Raw genomic sequence first — 24800 nt, 5'->3', positions numbered from 1 at the left:
GGTGACCACCGGTCTTGCCCCCATGGTCTTCTGGCTGAGAGGAAGTGGAAGCAAGCTGTCAAGATGTTGCAGCTGCCTGCCACCTCTGGGGGTCTTATTTCCAGAAGAATTTGAAAACAGAAACTCAAAAGGGGAGCTGGGCAGAAGGGGCAATCTCCATGGAGAACAATGCAAAGTCCAAACATCAAGCAGACAGATATCCGAAGAAGCTTGCATACAGAGCCCCCCACCCCACCCCACCCCAATGCTGAGCTTCCGTGATAAGGAGCCCATGACTAACGCCCCACCCACCCCGCCCACTCCTACATCCTGCATATTCCTGAGGAAGATGCAGCTCTCAGGTTAGAACTTCAACCAAGAGGAGGTTAATAAATTCTGGAAGGTTAAATTAACTTACTGGGGAGATTTCTCTTTTACCCCCTCTCACAACATTTTACCCCTTCCCCACCCACCCCTCCCACCCCACCCACTCCGTTCTGCAGTAAAGTCTAGAGGATTGAAATCTCGAGAATTTTTATCAGGATTTTCTGCTCAAGATAACCGATCTCTAACCCAACTTGACAGTGCTTTGGCACGAGTATTTCAATAGCCTCGTTTCTGGCAAGTTCTGAGACCTCCAGGAAGACCAGGTCTCTGAATCAGACTGTTAAACCAGACCTAAATCATCCCAGAGGGACTCGGGTTTAAATGTCAAGAAACGAGGATATGGAGGTGTTTTCTTCTTGTGCTGTTTGGTGGTTGCGGAAGCCTGGAAAGCTCAGGAAGACTTCAGTGAAGTAGAGGAGTTCCTAACATTATCTTCCACTTTTTCTTTTTTCTTTCTTTCTTTTTTTTTTTTTTTTTGTCTTTTTAGGGCCACACCTAGGGGTCAGATTGGCGCTACAGCTGCCAGCCTACACCAGAGCCACAGCAACACGGGACGTAAGCCGCATCTGCGATCTACACCACAGCTCATGGCAACGCTGGATCCTTAACCCACTGAATGAAGCCAGGGATCAAACCTGATCCTCATGGATACTAGTCAGGTTCATTATTGCTGAGCCAAGATGGGAACTCCCCACTTTTTCAATTGAGAGCACTTTCATCAGAGGTGAATTTCACACAGGACACTTCAAACATCCAGAGTTTAAAAAAAAAAAAAAAAAAAAAAAGATACAAGAAAATAAAATCTAACTCATGGAAAGAAGCCTGTTTCCTCCATTTGGCTGGAAGAATATGATGAACCACCATTTTAAAATTTTAGTTCTGGAACCCAAAATTATATCCTAAGCTGCCCAGGATGATAGCAGTGGCATCTAGCTGTGTATGAGCCCAGTGTGTGTTTTGGTCCAAAGAGACTTTTTCAAAAGCTTTGTGAGTCGGAGTTCCCTTTGTGGCTCAGTGGTTAATGAACCTGACTAGGATCCATGAGAATGCCTATATATACAGGCTCAGAGTGGAACCTGATATCAGGAGAATGATGTTGCCTGTTGAGCAAACTCAGAATGGACCCAGGGGTACTAATCCCCCTCAACCCAACCCCATTGAGCAAAGTGTTCACATGCACCCAGACACAGCTCCAGAATGCAGGGAGAGAAGGGGGGCTCCAGGGTCTTGATCTGAGTCTTGAATTGAGTCAGCATTTCGCTAAATCACCTTAACTGTCTTTTCTTTTCTTTTTTTAAAATCTTTTTAGGGCCGTACCCAAGGCATATGGAGGTTCCCAGGCTAGGGGTCGAATCAGAGCTATAGCTGCCAGCTTACACCACATCTCGCAGCAACGCTAGATCCTTATGTGAGGATCAGGGATCGAACCTGCATCCTCACGGATGCCAGTTAGGTTCATTTCTGCTGAGCCACGATGGGAACTCCATCTTTTCTAATAGCGTTTACACTTAACATTTCCTCCATAGCTTCCATTCAGGCCCCCTCTCCTTTAAACAACCACAAATGAACCCATCAGTAAGCCTCTGTCCTGCCCAGAGGGTAAGGAAGTGACCCTCCTGACCCGGGGGGGGAGGGGGTTCTCCTCAGATCTCCTTCTCTAAGTGAGAAGAGAAAGAGCCAACAGAAGGGCAGAGGGAAAGCATCACCTTCCAGAACACAGCATAGTGTATCAGCCTTTCTATATTTCCATCCTTGGCTGAGTGTTCATTTTGCAGCCCTGACTGTCCCCAAATTCTGGGTCAGTCATATAAATTTAATTTTCTACCACCACATCAGGTTTCCACAATCAAGGAAAAAAGTTTCATATATATAAAGTAATATTACTTAAAAACTTCATTTCAGAAAAAAATTAAGCATTAAAATGTTACTCCCATTGTGTCTCAGTAGTATCCATGAGGTTTCAGGTTCCATCCCCGGCCTCGCTCAGTGGGTTAAGGATCTGCTATTGCCGTAAGCTGTGGTTTAGGTCGACGATGTGGCTCAAATCTTGAGTTGCTATGTCTGTGGCTGTGGTGTAGGCTGGCAGCTACAGCTCTGATTTGACCCCTAGCTTGGGAACTCCCATATGCCACAAGTGCAGCACTAAAAAGAAAAAAAATTTTTTCATTCTTTTCTTTTCCACCTCCTTTATACTACACACTTTTCCACGGTGACTGACTGATTTTGTTTACACTTCTATTTTATAAGTGCTGGCCCTTCTACTGCCCTCCAGGGCATGGCCACAGCATGGTTCTCCTTTTGCATTTCCTTATAACAAGGATGTATTAGTTCCCCTTTTGTAGACACCTAGAACCACTGATGACCTCTCAACACGAGCTTAACACTTTTATTTCCTCAAACTATCTTCCAGGTTTGGGGCTTTTTCTTTGTTTTTTGTTTGTTGTTTGTTTCATTTGTTTTTTGTTTTGTTTTGTTTTGCTTTTTATGGCCTAATCTTTGGCATATGGAGCTTCCCAGGCTAGGGGTCCAATCAGAGATACAGCTGCTGGCCTACGCCAGAGCCACTGCAATGCAAGATCTGAGCCATGTCTTCGGCCTACTCCACAGCTCACAGCGATGCTGGATCCTTAACCCACTGAGTGAGGCCAGGGGTCGAACCCTAAAGCTCATGGTTCCTAGTCGGATTGCTTCCACTGCGCCATGATGGAAACTCCTGGGGCTTTTTTTTTTTTTTTAATACTTCTTAAATCAAAGACAATTGTGTTCCTCATCCTAGACATACTGTTTCTGGTATCTATGTGTTGATTACAAGAAAGAAAGAAAGAAAGAAAGAAAGAAAGAAAGAAAGAAAGAAAGAAAGAAAGAAAGAAAGAAAGAAAGAAAGAAAGAAAGAAAGAAGGAAGGAAGGAAGGAAGGAAGGAAGGAAGGAAGGAAGGAAGGAAGGAAGGAAGGAAGGAAGGAAGGAAGATGGAAAAGGAGCAGATAGCAAGAGAAGTTTAACACCTAAACATGGGCTGAGTTTCACTCCTTCTCTGTCTTACGGAGGGTTTAACATCATTTCTGAAAATGTGTTTTCAGGGGAAGTTTACAGACAATTGTCAAATACTTTTGATGCTACTCTTAGGTAGCAAGTTCCATAACTAACTTGTCTTAGGAAATTCCATAATTAATCAATTGTCTCAGGAGAGTTTTAGCCAACATTTGTTACTTTAACTGTAATTTGGTTATTTCACACAGAAAGTGGCTCCTGTCTGCAGGCCAGAGCCCTGACGAAGAAGCAGGAGGCTGTGGGCAGCACTGGCCCTGCCTCAGTTGGAGCTGTGTCACTCTGGATGATTCACTGAGATCACTGGGTCTCCATGTCTTCATGCAAAATGGACTTTCTGTCTCCCCACAACTCAGGGCCATGGCAAGATTAAAAGAAGAGTGCAAAGCTGCTTGCAAGAAAGAAAGGAGGATCGTTCATCTACTTGTTCAGTCAGCGTTTCACGTGGACCCAACGTGTGTGTGTGTGTGAGATGAGTTGCCTGGCATGGGGCTGAGAAGACACGGACTGGGTCCAGGATAGCATACTGCATTTTGTCCTCAAGGCTCTTCGGTCTCCTCTGGTCTGCGACAGGTTATCAGGCTTTTCTTGTTTGTTGATGACCTTGACAATTTTGAGGAGACCGAGTCAGGTATCTTATTGAATGTCTCTCAATTTGGGTCTATCTGATCATTTCCTGACAATTATGCAGTTATGGGTAGGACCACCGTGAATGTGAAGTGCCCTTCTCATCGCATCACATCAAAGGTGCAAGCTAAACACGACTTATCGCTGATGATATTGACCTTGGTCACCAAGCCAAGGTAGTGTTTGCTAGATTCCGCCTCTGAGGAAGTTACTGCCCCTCCCTCTTCTGCCCTTTGGAAGCAAGTCACTAACCACAGCCCCCCGCTCAAGGTGGGGAGAGGCCCCGAGGGGACCTTAGCTCCACCTCCTGGCAGAAGTATCTATGTAAATTATTTAGAAATCTCCTACAGAGATTTGCCTCTTCTCTCCTCATTTCCTTTTTTTTTTTTTTTTTGTCTTTTTAGGGCTGCACCCACGGCCTAAGGAGGTTCCCAGGCTAGGGGTTGAATCACAGCTATAGCCACTGGCCTACGCCACAGCCACAGCAACGCAGAATCCAAGCCACATCTGTGACCTACAGCACAGCTCTCGACAATGCCAGATCCTTAACCCACTGAGCGAGGCCAGGGAGTGAACCTGCATCCTCATGGATTTGTTTCTGCTGAGCCACAACAGGAACTCCACTCCTCATTTACTTTTATCAGTAGGGACTCATGGATATTTATTTTAGACTTTGGGTTATAATCCAGTACTGCATTATTTATTTTCTTGCTCAAACTCTTCCAGCTTTGGCCATTGGGAGCTCTCTCAGGTTGGGTCTCATGTCCCTATGATGTACCTTATTGTTCTGTGTTTGGTTTTTTATTTTAGCATTTCCTTTTCCAGCACTGCAGGATGCTTCAGGCTGTATTTCCCTGCCCCAGCCTTAGCATCAGCCTTTTCTCCAAGGGACTGGAGTTCCTTTTCCTGGACATTGATGGTCTTAGAAACCAGGATCTGTGTGTGGGGGGGTTCATCTACCACTTTTTTCTTACTCTAGACATCAGTCTTAGCTCTTAATAACTCCTCTGCTTATGAATCTCCATTGTTCTGATTATTTGCAGAATGAAGCCCAGACTCTTTGGCTTCGTATCAGGGCTCTCTTATAATTAGCTCCCCATCCAGCCTTCTTGGGACTTATCTCAACTCTCCCCAAGTCTCTCATGCCTCAGCCAGATGGCTTTTACTCACAAGGTCCTAAAATTCTCTTATCCTGGGGAGTTCCTGTCATGGCTCAGCGATTAACAAACCCGACTAGGATCCCTGAGCATGCGAGTTTGATCCCTGGCCTCACTCAGTGGGTTAAGGATCCATTGTTGCCGTGAGCTGTGGTGTAGGTTACAAACACAGCCCAGATTTTCTGTTGCTGTGGCTGCGGCGTAGGCGAGCAGCTGCGGCTCCAATTGGACCCCTAGCCTGGGAACCTCCATATGCCGCTGAAGCAGCCCTAGAAAAGATGAAAAGACAAAAAAAAAAAAAAAAAAAAAAATCGTAACCTCTGTAAAGGGCATATCCCACATATTTTGTATGACTCCCAGCACCTAAAAATATGTCTGGATATAGTAGGAACTTGATAATTACTGACTAATAAAAGAATAAATAAAATATCTTTAGAACAAAAAGGGCATATCAATTTACTTTTTCATGAGGAGTATTATAGCCTGCTATCTCTCTCATCGGTATTATTACCATGACCGGCATTACATTTTCTGGGTTTCGTTTTGCATTTATCTTCGCCAACCTTATAGGTATCAAAAATAAGATCATATTGTGGCCTTAATTTGTGTGTGTCTCTCTCTTTGTTTTTTTGCTTTTTAGGGCTGCACCTGTGGCATATGGAGGTTCCCAGTCTAGGGTTTGAATCAGAGCTGTAGCCGCCTGCCTATGCCACAGCAACGTCAGATCTGAGTCGTGTCTGTGACCTACACCACAGCTCATGGCAATGCCGGATCCTTAACCCACTGATCGAGGCCAGGGATGGATCCCTCGTCCTCATGGGTATTAGTCGGGTTTGTTAACCGCTGAACCATGACAGGGACTCTATAGGCAATTTCTTTCTTTTTTTTTTTTTTTGTCTTTTTGCTATTTCTTGGGCCGCTCCCACGGCATATGGAGGTTCCAAGGCTAGGGGTTGAATCGGAGCTGTAGCCACTGGCCTACGCCAGAGCCACAGCAACACGGGATCCGAGCCGCATCTGTGACCTACACCACAGCTCACGGCAACGCCGGATCGTTAACCCACTGAGCAAGGGCAGGGACCGAACCTGCAAACTCATGGTTCCTAGTCGGAGTCGTTAACCACTGCGCCACGATGGGAACTCCTTTTTTGGTCTTTTTTGGGCTGCACCCATGGCATATGGCGGTTTCCAGGCTAGGGGTCAAATCAGAGCTGTAGCTGGTGCCCTATGCTAGAACCACAGCAACGAGGGATGCAAGCCGAATCTGCAACCTACACCACAGCTCACCGCAACACTGGATCCTTAACCCACTGAGCGAGACCAGGGATAAAATCCACGTCCTTGTGGATGCTGGTCAGGTTCTCTAACCTCGAAGCCACAACGGGAACTCCCATAGGCAATTTCTATTTAAAGTATTTCTGGATGTTCTCTGGTGGCACAGTGGGTTAAGGATCCGGAGTTGTCACTGCTGTGGCTCAGACTGCTTCTGTGGTGAGGGTTTGACCCCGACCCCGGAACTTCCACAATCCTGGGTGGGGGAGTGTGTTTTTGAGGGCATGTTTGAGGCTGGCAGGATTATTAGGAAGTATCTATAACTCCCATTGGCCAAAGAGAGGGACCAGAGGTCCAGGGCAGCAAGAAATCTTCCCAAGGTGACCCAGGAGTGTAAACTCTGCAGCTCTGCAAGTCCAGAGTGTTGCTTAGCAACCCATGCCCCCGCCCAACCTCTCAATAAATATATTCTCACACCTCACACACAGGATGCATCGAGATAAGAAAGCAGGCGGTTTCTGTAGAGCTGCATAAGAGTAATCAAATAAGAGACGTGGAATAGGCTGCAGATTCCCAGAACTGACCATGTCCTCATCCCCCAAATATCACCACAACCCAGGATTTGCCATAGGAAGCCAAACAATTATGCCTCTTAGTTATCAAGGCACACAAGAGTCACATTTCTCAGTGACCCCCTGGGGGAATTCATAACCTGCTAATCCCAGCCAGAGCATTCTTGGAAATGTCACCTGCCGAAGCCAACCATTCTGAGAACAGGGGCATGGATGGTGGTGATGGGTGAGGGAGCTGCAGCAGTTATTTAGGGATAAGTGTTTCTGTGGGAACAGTGGTGCCTGGTGGGCACTCCTCACAGGGGTGTTGCTTTATCTGCACTTAGCACAGGCTTGGCAGAATCTCTTTCCAGGACCCTGGCCTTTTCCCATGTCCTCTGGCTTTCTGGTTTTCCAGGAAGGAGGAAGTCCCAAAGCAGGCTTCTGAACACTGGAGCCAAAGTGCCTTCTCACTGTCCCCCTGCTCTGCCCTGAATCTTGAGAGTGGAGACAGTGGCTGACCCCTGCGGACTGTGCTCCCCAGGATCTCACTGCATTCTGTCTGGGTTCAGCATCAGCCAGTGAGAGGTTCCAGTGGGAGATGGGGAGGGAGATGAGCCTTTCTCCACTCCCTGCCCTCTGCCCGTAAAGGATGCATCGCCTCCAGCTCGGGCTCCTGCAAGATGGGCTCGCCGTGGTCCCACTTCTGCTAGGTGACCATCCCACATTCAAGTAATGCCACCTCCTTCTACCCCTTCAGCCTGAAGCACTGGGGGGTGCCTGTCGAAGCTGACATCTTGGTTGCCTCAATGTCCCCTGTTCAGCTTCTGAGCTGTACCTTCACCTACATAAGGATTCCTGCTATAGGAAATGCCAGGGCAGGTCCCATTTGCTGGTTGGACACTCACTCTGGCAGGAGTAGCAAATACCATCTCAGTGAACTTCTGTCCCATTTTTAGTTCAAAGATCCAAAAGTAGGAAGAAATTGGTCTGGACTGAAAGAAACCACGTTACGGACAAGGAGACCTTCCAGTGAAAATCCTCCACCCAGCTGGCAGTGGCTTCCCCATGACTGGGGCCCTGAATACCGGCACCAGAGTTGGGCACCTCTGTTCTGCTGAACCTTCTCACACACTCAGTCATTTTGTAACCTCCTGCAGGAACTGGGCGAGACATGGGGCCTGAACACGTTCTTTAAATCCTGTCAAGACGTTTTGGAGTTTCTGCTGTGAAGCAAAAGATCAGCTGCACCTCTGCTGTCCTGGGATGCAGGTTCAATTCCTGGTCCAGCACAGTGGGTTCAGGGTGTTGCCACAGCTGTGGCATAGGTCACAACAAGTCGGATCTGACCCCTGGGCCTGGAAATCCATGTGCCTGGGGGTGGCCAAAAAACAAACAAACAAACAAACAAAAACCACATACACACAAGACTTTCTTGTAAAACGTCTAAAAAACCCTGGCAAAGTCAGTCCTTTTTTCTTTCTTTTCTTTTCTTTTTAGGGCTGTACCTGCAGTATATGGAGGTTACAGTCTAGGGGTTGAATAGGAGCGGCAGCCACCAGCGTACAGCACAGCCACAGTAACACCAGATCTGAGCTATGTCTGTGAGCTACACCACAGTTCACATCAACGCCGGATCCTTACCCCACTGAGTGAGGCCAGGGATCAAACCCACATCCTCATGGATCCTAGATGGGCTCTGAACCTACTGAGCCGCAACAAGAACACCCAAAAGTCATGGAACTCGGGTTCCAATGGAGACTCTCCCCTGAATTCCAGCGCCCCTCAGGCTGCCCCTGAGGAATTTCCCCTTGGGGAGTCACCTCTGGCACCTCCCCCAGTGATGGGTCAGAGGTTGTCCAGCAGAGGTTCGGGTGACCTAACAGAGGAGGGAAGCAGAAGAGTCGGGAACCCATTCATGAGGGCAGGTCCACTCCAGAGTTTCTGGAACAGGAAGCTGGGGTCGCCTCCACCGCCCCTGGCTTTGCAGCCCTGGGAGCCAGGCCTGAGGGGAGCAGGCGGCCCTCGGCCATGCCAGGCAGGGCGCTGCGCTGCAGAGACAAGAAGAGGCCTCTTCTCCCGATGCAGCTCTCCTGGCCCAGGAGGAACAGCAAGTGCAGGATCAAATGAGTTCCTCCTCCTCTAAAGTGCTCTGCTGACGGAGGGGGTTTGAAGCCAAGGCCCAGAGGGCACATTTGTCAAGCTCTCAAAAAATAGAAGCCAGGATCAAAGCAGAAGCACTTTCCAAATATAAACATTTGTCACCTACGTTCACTTTTGATGTGCCCCATTTTGAATACGTCTCTCCTTTATAAGAAGGACAGCTTAATCTTTCCGTACACACACTTGGGCCCTTCAAACGGAGCCCAGGGACAATGTGGGGTGGGTGGGGGAGGAGAGAGAGGAAGTTCCAGCCAGGCAAAATAAAAGACAAGAGGAGAGAGACCCCATCAGAAGAGCGAAACAGGAAGGAGAAAAGGAAACTAGCATTTATGGAGCCCCTGGCATTGTATGCATTACCTCATATTTTCCTGCAGATTAACTCTGGAAAGAGGGCATCATTATTCCCATTTTATAAAGGGTGTTAAGTCACGAACCCAAGCTTGTAAGAGTAGAGCCAGCATCTTTTCCTGGCTGCGTCTGACCCTTCGGTCCTCGCTGCCATCTGTAATAAGTGACCTCAATTAAAGAAAAGTAAGTGACCTCAGGTCAGCATGATGTCCATTGGACATTCAGTGCCCACTCGCATCTATATGTCTGGAAGGTACCATGTATTTTAGAGCTGGAAAGAGCCTCCATGGTTCACCAATCCAGCTCTTAACCAAGACCCGATGCCCAATTCCAAAAGTACAGCATTTCAGTTTTCCTTACTTTTTTTTTTTTTAGGGCCACACCTGCAGTATATGGAGGTTCCCAGGCTAGGGGTGGAATCAGAGCTGCAGCTGCCAGCCTACATCACAGCCGCAGCAATGCTGGATCCTTTAGGCACAGAGTGAGGCCAGGGATTGAACCTACATCCTCATGGATGCTAGTCAGATTCATTTCTGCTGAGCCATGATGGGACGCCTCAGTTTTACTTTTGAAAGCACCCAACTCTGCCATGTTTCTACAAAGTGTCACAATGGAGCTATATGTGCCTGCCATCTACGGATGGTGTGCCATTGCCCTCATCTAGAACACCCCTCCTCGCTCGTCTAAACCCTACTCACTCATGTTTGGTTGGTTAGTTGGTTTTGGTTTTTTTGTCTTTATTAGGGCTGCATCCACAGCATACGGAATTTCCCAGGCTAGGGATCAAATCAGAGCTGCAGCTGCTGGCCTACACCACAGCTACAGCAGCACCAGATCCTTAACCCACTGAGCAAGACCAGGGATCGAACCAGCATCCTCATGGATACTAGTCGGGCACATTAACCACTGAGCCATGACAGGAACTCCCCCAGCCCTACTTACTCTCGAAGGCCGAGCTCAAGGATCAACTCTCTCCACAAAGCCTTTCAGCGCACGTCCACATCCATCAAGTCTCCACTCTCATTTGGAATTCTACTGTCTTATATTTACTCTCTAATGGTATTCGTGGTTTAGTCCAGATCCTTTCATGGGATTGTAAGAACCTTACAGCAAGTGGAGCAAAGGGAACAAAATTCAGCAAGAATTGTGGGTCATTCTCTTCCCAGAAGCAGACTTTCTGGTTGGAAACCACTGGAGTTACCACTCAAGGGACAAGAGAGTGACTGGTGAGGGGTCTGGCCCTCCTGAGATTTCGGTGCAGTCACTACCAGTGACTGGCTTCTTCTACGTGTTTAAGCAAAGGAAAAATGGAGACAAGTGTTCTCATAAATCATGGACCTTGACAGCCTCAATTTTCTAAAAAAAAAAAAAAGGAGAGAGAGACAGAGAGACAAGGAATTAGGATCTGGAAGGAGGAAGATGAGGCTGAGGTTGGGAGGAAGGTTCTTCTAACTTGCCTTTCTGACCAGGGAATTGGTTCTGGTTTCTTCCTTCCTCTCTGTGCTCCTGAACTGGGAATCAGTCTGAAGACTCATTTAAAAAGCCAACCCAGGAGTTCCTGTCATGGCTTAGTGGTAACAAACCTGAGTATATCTGTGAGGATGTGGGTTCAACCCCTAGCCTCGCTCAGTGGGTTAAGGATCCAGTGTTGCCATGAGCTGTGGTGTAGGTCACAGAAGTGGCTTGGATCCCACATTGCTGTGGCTGGGGTGTAGGCCAGCAGATGCAGCTCTGATTCAACCCTAGCCTGGGAACCTCCATATGCCATGGGTGTGGCCCTAAAAAGACCAAAAAAAAAAAAGCCAATCCAGAGAGATTTACCCTGAGTTCATATATTTCTCCTGATGAAATTGTGAAATGTATAATTACAACAAATGATCAGGTTTAATTTAGGAAATGGTCATTGTTGAGCGTGGTAAATCATCTTTCAAATAAACACACTTACAGTCTTAGAGATAAAGTTCATTCCCCTGGGATGAGGTCGTTTGATGGAATGCTACTAGGTCCTGGGCAGGGTTTCAAAGCCATTCAGTTACCCTCGGTGAGATAGAGCTGCTGGGGTTTATGGGAATGTTGGCACCCAGGTGACACATTGGATAATCTTTAACAGAGGAAGTCTGTCTGGTGCCTGCTCTTTGTTCCAACCCCACTTTCATATTTGAGAACCCTTGTGATACACTTGCTATTCACGGCCGCATTTGGGACCGTCATGAGCACAGTCTGGCCTTGGATGTTGAGCAAATAAAGCCAAGCCTCCCCCCTCCCCTGGCCTGATTCTCCCTCCTTGAGAGCCGGAGGGCAAGGACAGACGTTGCTCTCTGCCCAGTCATATTTTGCAGGGGCAGTGGGGTGCATTTTCTAAAACATATTTTACACCCATTATTTATTTTCTTAGGGAAAACATTATACTTTGGGGCTCCAGACTTGCTGTGTGAGCCTGGCTGCTGGTGTCACACAACATATCTCTTGTAAAGAGTAGTTTCTCCAGGACAACATAAACTCTTGTCCAGACATTTTTTTTTTTTTTTTTTTTGGTCTTTTTGCCTTTTCTAGGGCCACTCCTGTGGCATATGGAGGTTCCCAGGCTAGGGGTCTAATTGGAGCCGTAGCCACCGGCCTATGTCAGAGCCACAGCAACGCAGGATCTGAGCCGCATCTGCGACCTACACCACAGCTCACAGCCGGATCCTTAACCCACTGAGCAAGGCCAGGGATCGAACCTGCAACCTCATGGTTCCTAGTCAGATTCATTAACCACTGTGCCACGATGAGAACTCCCAGACAATTTCTTGAAGATTATTCATAGGAGGAGACAAGACGGTGTCTTCATGACCAATAGAAGAATTTGGAAAAGAGCATCTGAGACACCAAGCGATTTGATTGGAAAACAAGGAGAGACATTCTTTGACATATGCTGAAAGTTTATACATGAGTGTGTGGTTAAACCAAGAATGACTGCACCAACCATTACTTCTCACCTACACATTTCCTTGCACCAGCTGGACATTACCTGAGGCAACAACAATACCCAAGATGACTTTGAGTTCATTGACTTTCTCCCAGTGCCCTTCCGGCAAAGATGAGGGTTTAGTCCCCATCACAAGGCCACTGGTGAGCACATTTGGACTGACTGACTCAACTCCATGTGTCCTATTTGTTAATTGGACACCCTTTGAGAACAGAGGCTGCACCCCCCACCCCCCAAAGGAGGACTCAGTGACTGCTTCTTACTAGGTGATTGAAATGGAAGATATGGTTTGGCTTTGTTTCATTGCTCCAGACTTGAACGTCCAGTTAACATCACTTCTTGCACAAATATCTGTGAAATACTCACCCTGCGTTACAGATGAAGATGGAGAGATAAATGGGACACGGTGACTGTCACCCAAGAGCCCCACGGGGGCAGGCAGGATGAGGAGCAGCTATGGAAGAATGGCTGCAGGAAGTCCAGGCAAAGCCTGGGCCCCCGCATCCCTCCCCCCATCCCTGAGGGAGCCCATGGCCAAACTCACCACTGCGTTCCTGGCTCAAGGGGGCTCATCCTTCTCAGAGGAGCCCCACTGACAGCACTAACGGAGGCTGAGGGCGGCAGCTGGTGCCAGCGGACACAGCCAAGGGCCATCAGCAGCCCCAAAGCCAAGTGGAGCAGACATCTGCCTGCCTCACTGAGTTCGTGAGCCGGAAGCCCCCACACGCTCACCCAACACTCTCCTCTGGGGTGACACTTTGGGCGACGAGGGACGAAATCGAAAGATAGGACACCTCTGAGGGCTCAACCATAGAGGGAGACTCAGCACAGCCCAAGTTCACTCGAGGTTAAACTGCACAGCCTGGGGGGAATGGCAACCTTCCCCCAAGGACAGACTTTTCATCAGCAAAGACAATAGAGACAGACAAGAGAGGTCATGAGGAGGTAACCAAAGGATTTCTTTCCTAAGGGGCTTTTCCTAGAGCATCATGTCGCTGGAGAATTAAGTGTGTTCCTCACGTCTCCAGACACAGGTGAGCCCCGAACTATCTCGAGATGAGGCTTTGCGCTCCGTACCTTGCGTGTAACATGAAGGATTGAAGCAGGTGATCGCTGAGGGCTCCCATTTCATCTATTCACTTCTCGGCCCCAACAAATCATTTCCTCAAACCTTCTATCAGCAAAGCCCAACACGGGCTTTTCATTTAACCATTTGTCTTCATCACGAAAGGCTTTTCTCCAAGACAAAGAAAACTTCTAGGAAAGAAAAAGGAAGGAAAAAGGGGGAAAGACGTAATAATCGCACCCAGATATTTATCCTTCACAGTGCTTTATGTAGAGAGTGATTTTCCTGTTATATTTAGATTACAATCAAACTGTAAAAGAACTCTTATCTCCCTGAGCCTGCTTTTTTACTTTAAACTCCGGGACCTTTGTCCCCCTACATTAGAGAAGCTGTAAATACTACAAGAGAATGTTTACATTTTAAAAATCCATTTTCCTTGATCATTTGTAGAAGGAAGGAAAAAAAAGATCTTTGTACTAACACACCAATTCATCTTGACTTTGTAAAAACTGTTTCCCACAGAAATTACATTTTGTGTTCAAAGTCACCTGAAGGCCGCCCTTCTGTAGAGCCACCTTCATTTCTCCCAGCTTTGGTCATAGGTTTGCTATGTGTGTCTCTCGATCTTTCCTTCTCTTGTCCTTGACATGTCCCTGAGAGTGGAAAGCACTCTCCACTTTGGGAAATTGACCTTGTAAACCTGAAACAGACCTTGCATGGGATGTGGGGCTTGGGTTTGTGGTGTTCTAAATCTGCAACTAGTGCTTAGGGAAATGGGTTTGGGAGTCCTTCCTAAGAATTAGAAAAATCCCGGAGTTCCCGTCGTGGCGCAGTGGTTAACGAATCCGACTAGGAGCCATGAGGTTGAGGGTTCGGTCCCTGCTCTTGCTCAGTGGGTTAAGGATCCGGCGTTGCCGTGAGCTGTGGTGTAGGTTGCAGACGCAGCTCAGATCCTGCGTTGCTGTGGGTCTGGCGTAAGTCCGTGGCTACAGCTCCGATTCAGCCCCTAGCCTGGGAACCTCCATATGCCGCGGGAGCGGCCCAAGAAATAGCAACAACAACAAAAGACAAAAAAAAAAAAGAAAGAAAAATCCCAAGCTAGTTCTCAAGCACCGCAACAGCACATCGCACCTGGTCACCAGTAAAGCAGACACCTTACCAGAGAAGCAGACACCTTACTGGAGTTGCCTTTGCTGGCCAACGAAAAGTGTCGTGAAAGACCAGCAGAGGAAGTTCAAGGGAGATGTTTGGCGAGAGAGCTCAGGGGAATTTCGGCTGCCCCAGGGATAGATCCACGAAGGTCGGCACTTACCCTCCATTCATACACTTGCTCAAAGCGGGAGTGCCCTAGCCACTTCAATCAGAGCATCTGCACCCGTGTGTCCACGCGGAACATCCACCTGGCAGGAAAAAGCAGGGTTGCAAATGAAGATCACTTGCCAAATTATTCACTTCCTAGCTGCCGAGGAAGCAACTCGGGAGAAGTCTTTTTTTTTTCACCCATTATAAAATCAGTTGGGGAGTTCTCCCTGTGGTGCAACGGGATTAGCGGCATCTCTGCAGTGCCAGGATGCAGGTTCCATCCCCGTCCCTGCACAGTGGGTTAAAGCATCCAGTGTTGCTGCAGCTGCACCATAGGTCTCAACCTTGGCTTAGATCTGACCCTTGGCCCAGGAACTCCTTATGCCTAGGGTGGCTGAAAAAGAAAAAGAAAAATCAATTGGAAGAATTTGGAGGGGGACACCATGTGACAAGCTCTAACTGGAGGCTTCCTCTCATTCTGAAGTCATTTCCCAACTTTCCATAGACATACTTACTTACAGAGCCTTGATCGATCAAAATAGATACTTTTATCCAGAAGAAAATCCATGCCTAGTTCACACGATTGAGACCATTTAACATTAATAAGACCCCATTTGGTCAAATGCATTCTTATTGCTTGTGACCCTTTGGAAAGCACTGTTCTTAGAATGGAGGGCAGAGGAGAGAGAGGGAAAGGGACAAGATTCAGCCACTGCCCTCAAGAAGATAAAACAAAAATAATTATGATATATCAGAGTTCCCTGGGTGGCGCAGCAGTTAAGGAAGGCTAACAGGATCCTTGAGTATGCAGGTTCAATCCCTGGCCTCCCTCAGTGGGTTGAGGATCCGCAGTGGCCATGAGCTGTGGTATAGGTTGCAAACAGAGCTCAGATCCCACACTGCTGTGGCTGTGGCGTAGGCCACCAATTCAACCCCTAGCCTGGGAATTTCCATATGCCTAGGGTGCAGCCTTAAAAAGAAAAATATATATATATGATATAGAATGAGACCATAGAGAAGTGAATCTGGCATGTATTTTATGCTTAATAAACATTTACTGAATGAATGAGTGATTAAATGGTTGGAGAGTAAGTATTTCAGAAGCACGCATGAGAAGGAGGTCACCTCTGACTGAGGACTTCCAGGAGCTGACATTTGAATTTGACCTTGAATGGTAAGTAGGATTTGCTCAGTGATAGCTCAAAATCCAATCCAGGTCAGGGAAGGGTGTGAGGAAACAGTAGGCACAAAAATGTACATAGGTCATAGCTAGAGGTCTGTTGAGATGGAATATTGAAAGAGGAGCAGTGGAAACTGGTTAGGGGTAAGACAGGCAGTTCCGAGTTTGAAAAAGGAAGATTTAGATGCCAAAGCAATGGTGACTTGCAGAAACTTTTTTTTAGGGTGAAGTCTATGAAATTCATCAATTGATCAACCTATCTGCAAGATAATTTTCACTTTACTGCTTTAGGATCTGCATATTTTTTGGCCTGAACCATCCTATGTGCATTCTAAGGCCCTCAGAACAATCCTATAATCAATGGTTGTGCCCAATTGGACTTCCTTCAGTCAGTGTGGTCCATGCCATGAAGGATGAATTAGGGCAGGAGAGATAAGGGTGCAGCCTCTTAGCCCAGCATAGATGAGGGAAAAAAATCTAAGTCTCTGACAACCCACAGGAATTCAAAGGCAGCTGAGATTCTCAATGGATTCAATCTACTTAATTGAGGCCCAAAATGTTCTGGGCATTCTGATCCATGCTACCAAAGGGCGTCCAGAAGCTGATGATCTGGTAAGAGATGTCCATCCCAAATAACCATCGTGAGCTATCATAAGAGTGGTCCAAACAGAGCGTCACCTAGGATCACACAAAGGATCATCTGGATTTGGGTGCCTTGAGAAAGAAGTTCCAAAGTGGCATCTTTGAGGCAGGTGCTGGGTCGGACAGAGAGGACCTTCCATCAGAAGGAGCAGCAAAGGCCTCGGTGGTGATTCCCAGACCTGGCTGCACATTAGATCCAGCTGGAGGAGTTCCCACTGTGGCTCAGCGGTTACAAACCCAGCTAGTCTCCATGAGGACCCCTGGTCTTGCTCAGTGGGTTAAGGATCTGTGGTTGCCATGAGCTTTGGTATAGGTCACAGATGCAGCTCAGATCCTGTGTTGCTGTGGCTGTAGTGTAGGCCAGCAGCTATAGCTCCGATTCAACCCCTAGCCTGGAACTTCCATGTTCCACAGGTGTGGCCCTAAAAAGCAAAAAAATAAAATAAAATAAAATATTAAAACAGGATTAGCATCGTCTTGGGAGTGCAGAGACACGGGTTTGATCCCCAGTACAGCACAGTAGGTTAAGGATCCAGCATTGCCTCAGCTGCAGCTTAGGATCTGATCCCTGGCCCAGGAAATCCCTATGCCACAGGGTGGCCAAAAAAAAGAAAGAGGAAAAAAGTGTTAATCAAATGATTGTGCAGGTGGTTAATTACAATCTTGATCAGTGCTGGGAAGGAGATGTATGATGCTCAGAGAAAGATATCTAACCAGAGGGACCCCACCTGGGGTATCAGAAATGGCTTCCTGAGGAAATGATCTGTAACTGGGACTGGAAGGTGGTTTGGGACAAGATGAGGTCTGCAAGGTGTTCAGGAGCCAGGTGGCAGGAGCTGCTGGCTGTGTTGAGGGGACAGTGGTCTGTAACCTAAGAGCAAAGGGTGGGTTTGCTGGAGGAGAGGACGACTGGGTCAGCTCTGGGGTGACTTTGCCTGCTGGGTGCAGAGAGGTTGGTGGGGTTTGGAGATATTAAGGGACTTGAGAGGAGGGTCTGGGACAGACACCAAAAAACAACTGCACGGAAGGGAACGTAGGGGAAGAGAAGCCTGTGAAGGGGACGGTGGGTGAGGCAGTGGCTGGAGCGGCAGGAAGAAAACCAGGTGAGAGGGAGACCAGACGCCCAGGGAAGAATTGTCACTGTGGACTCGGGTAACTCGGGTAACTCGGGGACAGAAAAGCATCTGCTCGATTTTGCCCCAAGCAGGTCTTAGGTGACCTTGGCCAGAGCAATTCCCGCTTAGTGGTGGGTCCAAATCAGATTCCTGAGGTTGCAGGTGCAAATGGAAGTGACAAAGCAGAGTCTTGAGGGTAAACAATTCTTGCCTGAAGCAGAGCAATTAAAGGGAGGAGGGACAGAGCTCGAGGGCTCAGAGGAGCGAATGCACATGAAAGGGTGGGCCAGCTCTGCCGCTCTGTAACAAAATAGCTCATTATTATAGGGCACAAAGTGGTGTCTGAATCCAATCCCCCACTGCTGTCTTGTGCTGTAATAGGCCAGCCCTGCAAGATAGGGGCTGTTGTCCCACTTCATAGATGACAACACTGAGGCTCAGGGAGGAACTTGCCCGCACGTTGTTGAGTTAGAGACAGGATTCAACCCAGCTCTTCAGCCTGCAAGGTCTGTGCTCTTACCACACTGCCTCTGCCTTATGGAAGCACCTGCAAACAGACGTCTCCTGAAGACCCTTAAATTCCCCTGAATCCACATGTGATTGTGGCTGCAGTAACTAGCTCTGTTTCTCACTGTCAGTCAGCCAAGGTCCATGGGGTTAGGCGGTGGAGTGATAATGTGCGTGAAATTTGGATACAGCTAGACCTGTTTTTATCACTTATTATCTGTGAGCTTTTTTTTTTTTTTGTCTTTTTAGGAGGCATATGGAGGTTCCCAGGCTAGGGGTCGAATCGCAGCTATAGCCGCTGGTCTACATCACAACCATAGCAATGCCAGATCTGAGCCGAGTCTGCAACCTACACCACAGCTCACAGCAATGCCAGATCTTTAACCCATTGAATGAGGCCAGGGATCGAACCTGTGTCCTCATGGTTGCTAGTCAGATTCGTTTCTGCTAAGCCACGACAGGAACTCCTGTGAGCTTTAATTTTCACGTCACAGGGGAAGAAAAGGGAGAGTTTTTGTCTTGGTTTAGGTTGGGGTTTTTTTGTTTGTTTTATTTATTCTTATTTTATTTATTTATTTATCTTTATGGCCACACCCTTGGCATATATAAATTCCCAGGCCAGGGACTGAATCCCAGTCACAGCTGCAAACTATGACCCAGCTGTGGAAACACCGGATCCTTTAACTCACTGTGTAGGGCCAGGGATTGAAACTTCTTCTTCTATAGTGACCTGAACTTCAGTCAGAACTTCTGAGAGTTTTTTTTGTTTTGTTTTGTTTTGTTTTTGTTTTTGTTTTTTTTTTGTCTTTTTAGTCGCAAACCCTCGGCACATGGAGATTCCCAGGCCAGGGATCGAATCAGAGCTATACCTGCCCGTCTACTCCACAGCCACAGCCATACCAGATCGCAGCGGCATCTACAACCCACACCACAGCTCACGGGAACACTGGATCCCTAACCCACCGAGCAAGGCCTAGGATTGAACCTGAGACCTCATGGATGCTAGTCAGATTTACTTCTACTGAGCCATGACGGGAATTCCAAATTCATTTTTTTCTAATCCATAGGCTTCATAGAGAGAATACAATCGTGGACTTTGATGGAGACTTTTGTCTGAAGGGCTTGCCCAGGGCCAACACAATAAGCACAATGATTGGTGTTTCTCTGGTTCCTCCCCCAGCACATGCCTGCACATGAGCCCAGATTACGACTTTCTCTCTGACAGTGCACGTGCCAAGAACAGTGTGCTGCTGCAGAGCCCACCACACCTCAAACACAAGCTGTTCAGCTTCAGACCCACCCCGGCCACTCCTGGGTCATGGCAGGGAATTCACCATCACTTTGCCCATGGGTGGGCTATGACTTTACTTCTTAGGAAACCTCCATTTAAAAAAAAACCCTCTTTAAATGCAGTGCAGGATAGTTCCTGTCGTGGCTCAGTGGTTAACGAATCCAACTAGGAACCATGAGGTTGCGGGTTCGATCCCTGGCCTCGCTCAGTGGGTTAAGGATCCGGCGTTGCCATGAGCTGTGGTGTAGATGGCAGATGTGGCTCAGATCCCACGTTGCTTTGGCTCTGGCATAGGCCGGCAGCTACAGCTCCAATTCGACCCCTAGCCTGGGAACCTCCATATGCCGCCAGAGCGGCCCACGAAACGGCAAAAAGACAAAAATAAAATAAAATAAAAATAAATGCAGTGCAGGCAGGTCAGTGACCTCTGACAAAGTAGACAGGAGGTAGAGAAAAATCAGTAGTAGAAGTGCTAATCACATTATATCGCTTTAAGCTCCATTACTCCACACCGCCCCCGCTGGGCTGGGGTAATTCAGCACTCAAGCCACTCCAAGAAATAGCATAGAAAAATGACAATTCCTTCCACCCTTTCTGTATCCCATTCCCAGGTATGAACAGTCTTCCATTGGATGTGTATCCTTCCTGACCCCTTCCTATAGACACAAAGATTACATGCAGATATTAGAGGATGATTAAATTTTTCTCCAACTCACTTTCTCATCTAATGCCATGGATATCCTGCCACATCAGAAATACAAGTCCACATTCTTATGAAAATTTACGTCGTTTTCTGTGACATAAATTTCCCTGGGTCCTTTGACCATAACTCCCAATATGTTGTTCTCAAGAACTACACTTGGGATAGAATCCTAGAAATAGAATTTTTTGATCAAATTCTTTTTTTTTTTTTTTTTGTCTTTTGTCTTTTGTCTTTTTAGGGCCTCACCCTTGGCATATGGAGTTTCCCAGGCTAGGGGTCTAATCGGAGCTGTTGCTGCCTGCCTATACCACAGCCACAGCAACGCCAGATCCAAGCCACATCTGTGACCTACACCACAGCTCACGGCAACGCCAGATCCTTAACCCACTGAGCAAAGCCAGGGATCGAGCCCCAACCTCATCGTTCCTAGTCAGATTCATTTCCGATGCGCCACAACGGGAACTCCGATCAAATTCATTTTAAAAAGCTGTTAGTTAACACAAGAATGCCCTCCGAAAATGCTTTTCTTTCCAAGTCTGGAGCACAAGGACTCCAGACTTTGCACTTTCAACCAAGGTGTCAGAAAAACAGTGGAGCCAACCAAAACCGGTTACATGTTGCTAAGAATGCTTTGTTAAAGAAGCTCCATCTAGGGAGTTCTCATTGTGGCTCAGGAGGTTTAGAACCTGCCATTAGTGTCTGTCAGGATGTGGGTTTGATCCCTTGCTCAGTGAGTTAAGTATTCGGTGTTGCTGCAAGCTGCGGTGTAGGTCACAGATGTGGTTTGGATCCTGTGTTGCTGTGGCTGTGGTGTAGGCCGGCAGCTGTAGCTCCAACTCAACCCCCAGCCTGGGAACATCCATATGCTGGAGGTGAGGCCTTAAAAAGAAAAAAGAGAAAAAAAAAAAGGTCTATCTAATGCATATGGGGAAGATTTCTATTTACAATGACTAGGGAACTATATCTAATCACTTGTGATGAAACATGATGGAAGATAATATGAGAAAAAGAATATAGATATCTGTATGACTGGGTCACTTTGCTGTACAGCAGACACTGACAGAACGTTATCAGTTTTTTTTCTTTTTTTGGTCTTTTTGCCTTTTCTAGGCCTGCTCCCGTGGCATATGGAGGTTCCCAGGCTAGGGGTCGAATTGGAGCTGTAGCTGCTGGCCTACGCCAGAGCCACAGCAACGTAGGATCCCAGCTGTCCGCGACCTACACCACAGCTCACAGCAACGTCAGATCCTTAACCCACTGAGCAAGGCCAGGGATCGAACCTGCAACCTCATGGTTCCTCGTCAGATTCATTAAGCACTGAGCCATAATGGGAACTCCTCAAAAAAAAAAAATTTTTTTTTTTTGTCTTTTTGTCTTTTTTATTTTTTGCCATTTCTTGAGCTGCTCCCGAGGCATATGGAAGTTCCCAGGCTAGGAGTCTAATCGGAGCTGTAGCCACCAGCCTACGCCAGAGCCACAGCAACTCAGGGTACAAGCCGAGTCTGCAACCTACACCACAGCTCACAGCAACGCCAGATCCTTAACCCACTGAGCGAGGCCAGGGATCGAACCGCAACCTCATTGTTCCCAGTCGGATTCGTTAACCACTGCACCACGACGGGAACTCCAAAAATACTTTTTTGATAAAACAAAATAAAATGACTGAGCAAACAAGTCCTGGTCACCAGTATTTTGCCTCCTTTGTAAGGTGCTGGGATAGAAAGACAAATAAGGCGTCATGCCCATCCTTATGGACTCAGACTGGAAGAAAAGGCAGATCTGGTCTCAGGAGAACAGTCATGCAGGGCTGCAGGATTGCATAAGACAGCCAGAGACTTGGAGCAGAAATTACCTGGAGAAATTCAGCCTGTGAGCTCCATGGGACAAGGAGAGAAGGAGAGAAGTGGGTGCCAGACCCTTAAGACTCTGAAGGGCATGAAAGGGCTTTTCTCAAAAACGATCAGAAACTATTATTTATTTTATTTATTTATTTATTTATTTTATTTATTTATTTTTTTTTTTTTGCTATTTCTTGGGCCACTCCCGAGGCACATGGAGGTTCCCAGGCTAGGGGTCTAATCGGAGCTGTAGCCACCAGCCTACGCCAGAGCCACAGCAACGCGGGATCCGAGCCGCGTCTGCAACCTACACCACAGCTCATGGCAACGCCGGATTGTTTAACCCACTAAACAAGGCCAGGGACCGAACCCGAAACCTCATGGTTCCTAGTCGGATTCGTTAACCACTGCGCCACGATGGGAACTCCCAGAAACTATTTAAAAACTTTTCGGCTGGGAAGGCAAGCTGAGAGGTCCCACAGCTCTGCCTACAGGGACTCATCGAGGGACCCTCTGGCCAAACTGGAGAACTTGCAAGACAGAAATGTGGTGCTGGACCTTACTGGGCTGTGAGGAAGGGGCCAAGGGAGAGAGACGTGAGTTTCTGGAAAGGGTTCATTTTAGGTCACAGGGGGAGATACTGACTTTACTAAGCTTGTGAATTGCCCTTGATGGAGGACAATCAGGACTAGCTGTACCAGACCCCTCAGTCTGCTGGAAGAAAGTCCTTTGAGAATGTGAGAAGGAGTACAACTTAGGGCAGGGCCCCAGGCGGAGGACAGCCCCTGCCAGAAAGTGGGTGGAGATTCCAGAAGGCCTGGGTAGGCTGGCCTGGGGTCCTCTCTGACCTGCGGCCCTACTTCCTGACCTAGCTTCTCAGTTTGTAATCCCTTTAACAGGACAAAGAGCTGAAATGCTCACGGGCATTTCGGGGGTGAGATGGAGGTGGGGGGGCGGGGGCTAAAACCAAACTTTAGCAGAACAACTGGAGGAGTTTGTCAGCACAACAGACCATGGCTACGATTAAAGCGATTTGGGAGAAAGGTGTTTTGGTCTCCCCGTCATGGATATTTTTGATAAACTCTCGGACCCCCAGTTTTCCAGGGACTCAACTTAGAGAAACGCCGCCCTCAAGTCATCACAAGGAGACAGTGGGCTTCTCAAGGAATCCAATGCCTGAAGTTTCTCCTCAGCCCCAAATCTAGTCAGAAACTTGTTTTCTGAGGCCCAGGCATGAGCTCACCCTCCAGGGGTGTAATTCAGTATCACCCCAACCAAGCAGAATCACAGGACACCCTCAAGCCTTGGCCAAGGGCTCCCATCACACTCCAGAGACTAACAGAGGCCAGCATTGTAATTCCCCTCCCCCAGAAGAATCAATAGGAGCCAGTCGGCGTAAACAGATCCTCCTCTGCTCGGATGAAGCCACACAGGAGCATCGGAGGGAGCATTAACAACACTGCTTTGTGAGCCTGCTGGCATGGCGCCACCCTGCTTCTCCCTCCCAAGAGGTGGTGACCAGCGCGGGCTGCGTACTTGTGCCCAAGCCTTACTGCACATTTGGAAACCTCCACGAGCTATTTGAGTAATTCACTTGGGGCTGGAGGTTCACCCAGGCAGAGGCCAAAGCCCTCGCCCTGTGGCACGCGGGTTCTCTCTCCTCTGGACAGGGGCTCCTTTTTTTATGCAGGTGGACATGCCTCTGGTCCCCCTTGAATGAAAGGAAGCACAAATAGAAGAGTGGAGGCAGGGGAGATGGGGGTTGTCCTTTTCCACCCCACAAGCCTTGAGCCTCACACAAAGACCCTCCTTTAGGCAGCCCGACTCTGCCAAGCCGGTTCTGTTTTCACACCTCGGTTTAGAGATAAGAGGTAATGCTGGGGAATCACATAACCAAGTTGCGAAATGAAGCTGATCAGCTAAAATTGACCATTTTAGGTGCCAAAGGGGGAGCTAGCTAGGTCTGTCCTCAATGGGGCCCCTGTTTTCCTTCCTCCTCACCCTTGAGCAGCACGTTTCTTCCAGCCTCCGGGCGGGCCGGCCCATTGGCTATGGCTGAGAGCTGACGGGGATTTGTTCTCGGTCAAGTGCATCGACGTTCACTCACTGCCTTCTGGGAAGCACTGGGATTAGCTGACACCAGGAAGCCCGCTCTGAGCCTCCCAGCAGCACAGGCAATTGCTCTCTTGGCAGGTGACTCCTGTCAGGAGCTCAGTTATCTAGACTGTGGGGACTTAAGGGGACAAAGGCAAGATGTCAAAGGACCCTTGGATCTCTGGTCTCCTGAGTACTACCCACTAGGATGCTTCCTGGAGTAGGAGGGGAGGAGCCCATATCCAAGGGTGTGAGCAAAAGCTGTGAGGAGGTGCACCTTTGGGAGAGACCATTGTTTCAGGGTGACCCTGTCCAGACTGCTGCTGCTGCTTTTTTTTTTTTTCGCCTTTTGGGGCCTCACCCGCGGCATATGGAGGTTCCCAGACTAGGGGTCGAATTGGAGCTGTAGCTGCCAGCCGACACCACAGCCATAGCAACGTGGGATCGAGCCGCATCTGCAACCTACACCACAGCTCACGGCAACGCCGGATCCTTAACTCACTGAGCAAGGCCAGGGATCGAACCTGCAACCTCATGGTTCCTAGTCGGATTCGTTAACCACTG

At 48.0% G+C, this 24800-nt stretch overlaps 1 long non-coding RNA gene across 3 annotated transcripts in view; it reads right to left on the bottom strand.

The window, feature by feature from the left end:
• Positions 1–24800, bottom strand: part of LOC102162217 — a 62809-nt gene that overhangs the window by 15238 nt on the left and 22771 nt on the right. For 2 of the 3 annotated variants that reach the window (XR_298643.3, XR_002345060.1), the window contains exons 2-3: positions 14877–14964; positions 13576–13755 (exon numbers count right to left, since the gene is read on the bottom strand). This is a non-coding gene — a long non-coding RNA (uncharacterized LOC102162217). Of the gene's footprint in view, positions 1–9988; positions 10887–13575; positions 13756–14876; positions 14965–24800 lie in introns of those variants that run through there. The other variant, XR_001303759.2, reaches the window with a different exon arrangement.

This window comes from Sus scrofa, chromosome 6 (genome assembly GCF_000003025.6).
Source record: "Sus scrofa isolate TJ Tabasco breed Duroc chromosome 6, Sscrofa11.1, whole genome shotgun sequence".
Taxonomy (NCBI): domain Eukaryota; kingdom Metazoa; phylum Chordata; class Mammalia; order Artiodactyla; family Suidae; genus Sus; species Sus scrofa.
This window is presented reverse-complemented; position numbering and strand designations above follow the sequence as displayed.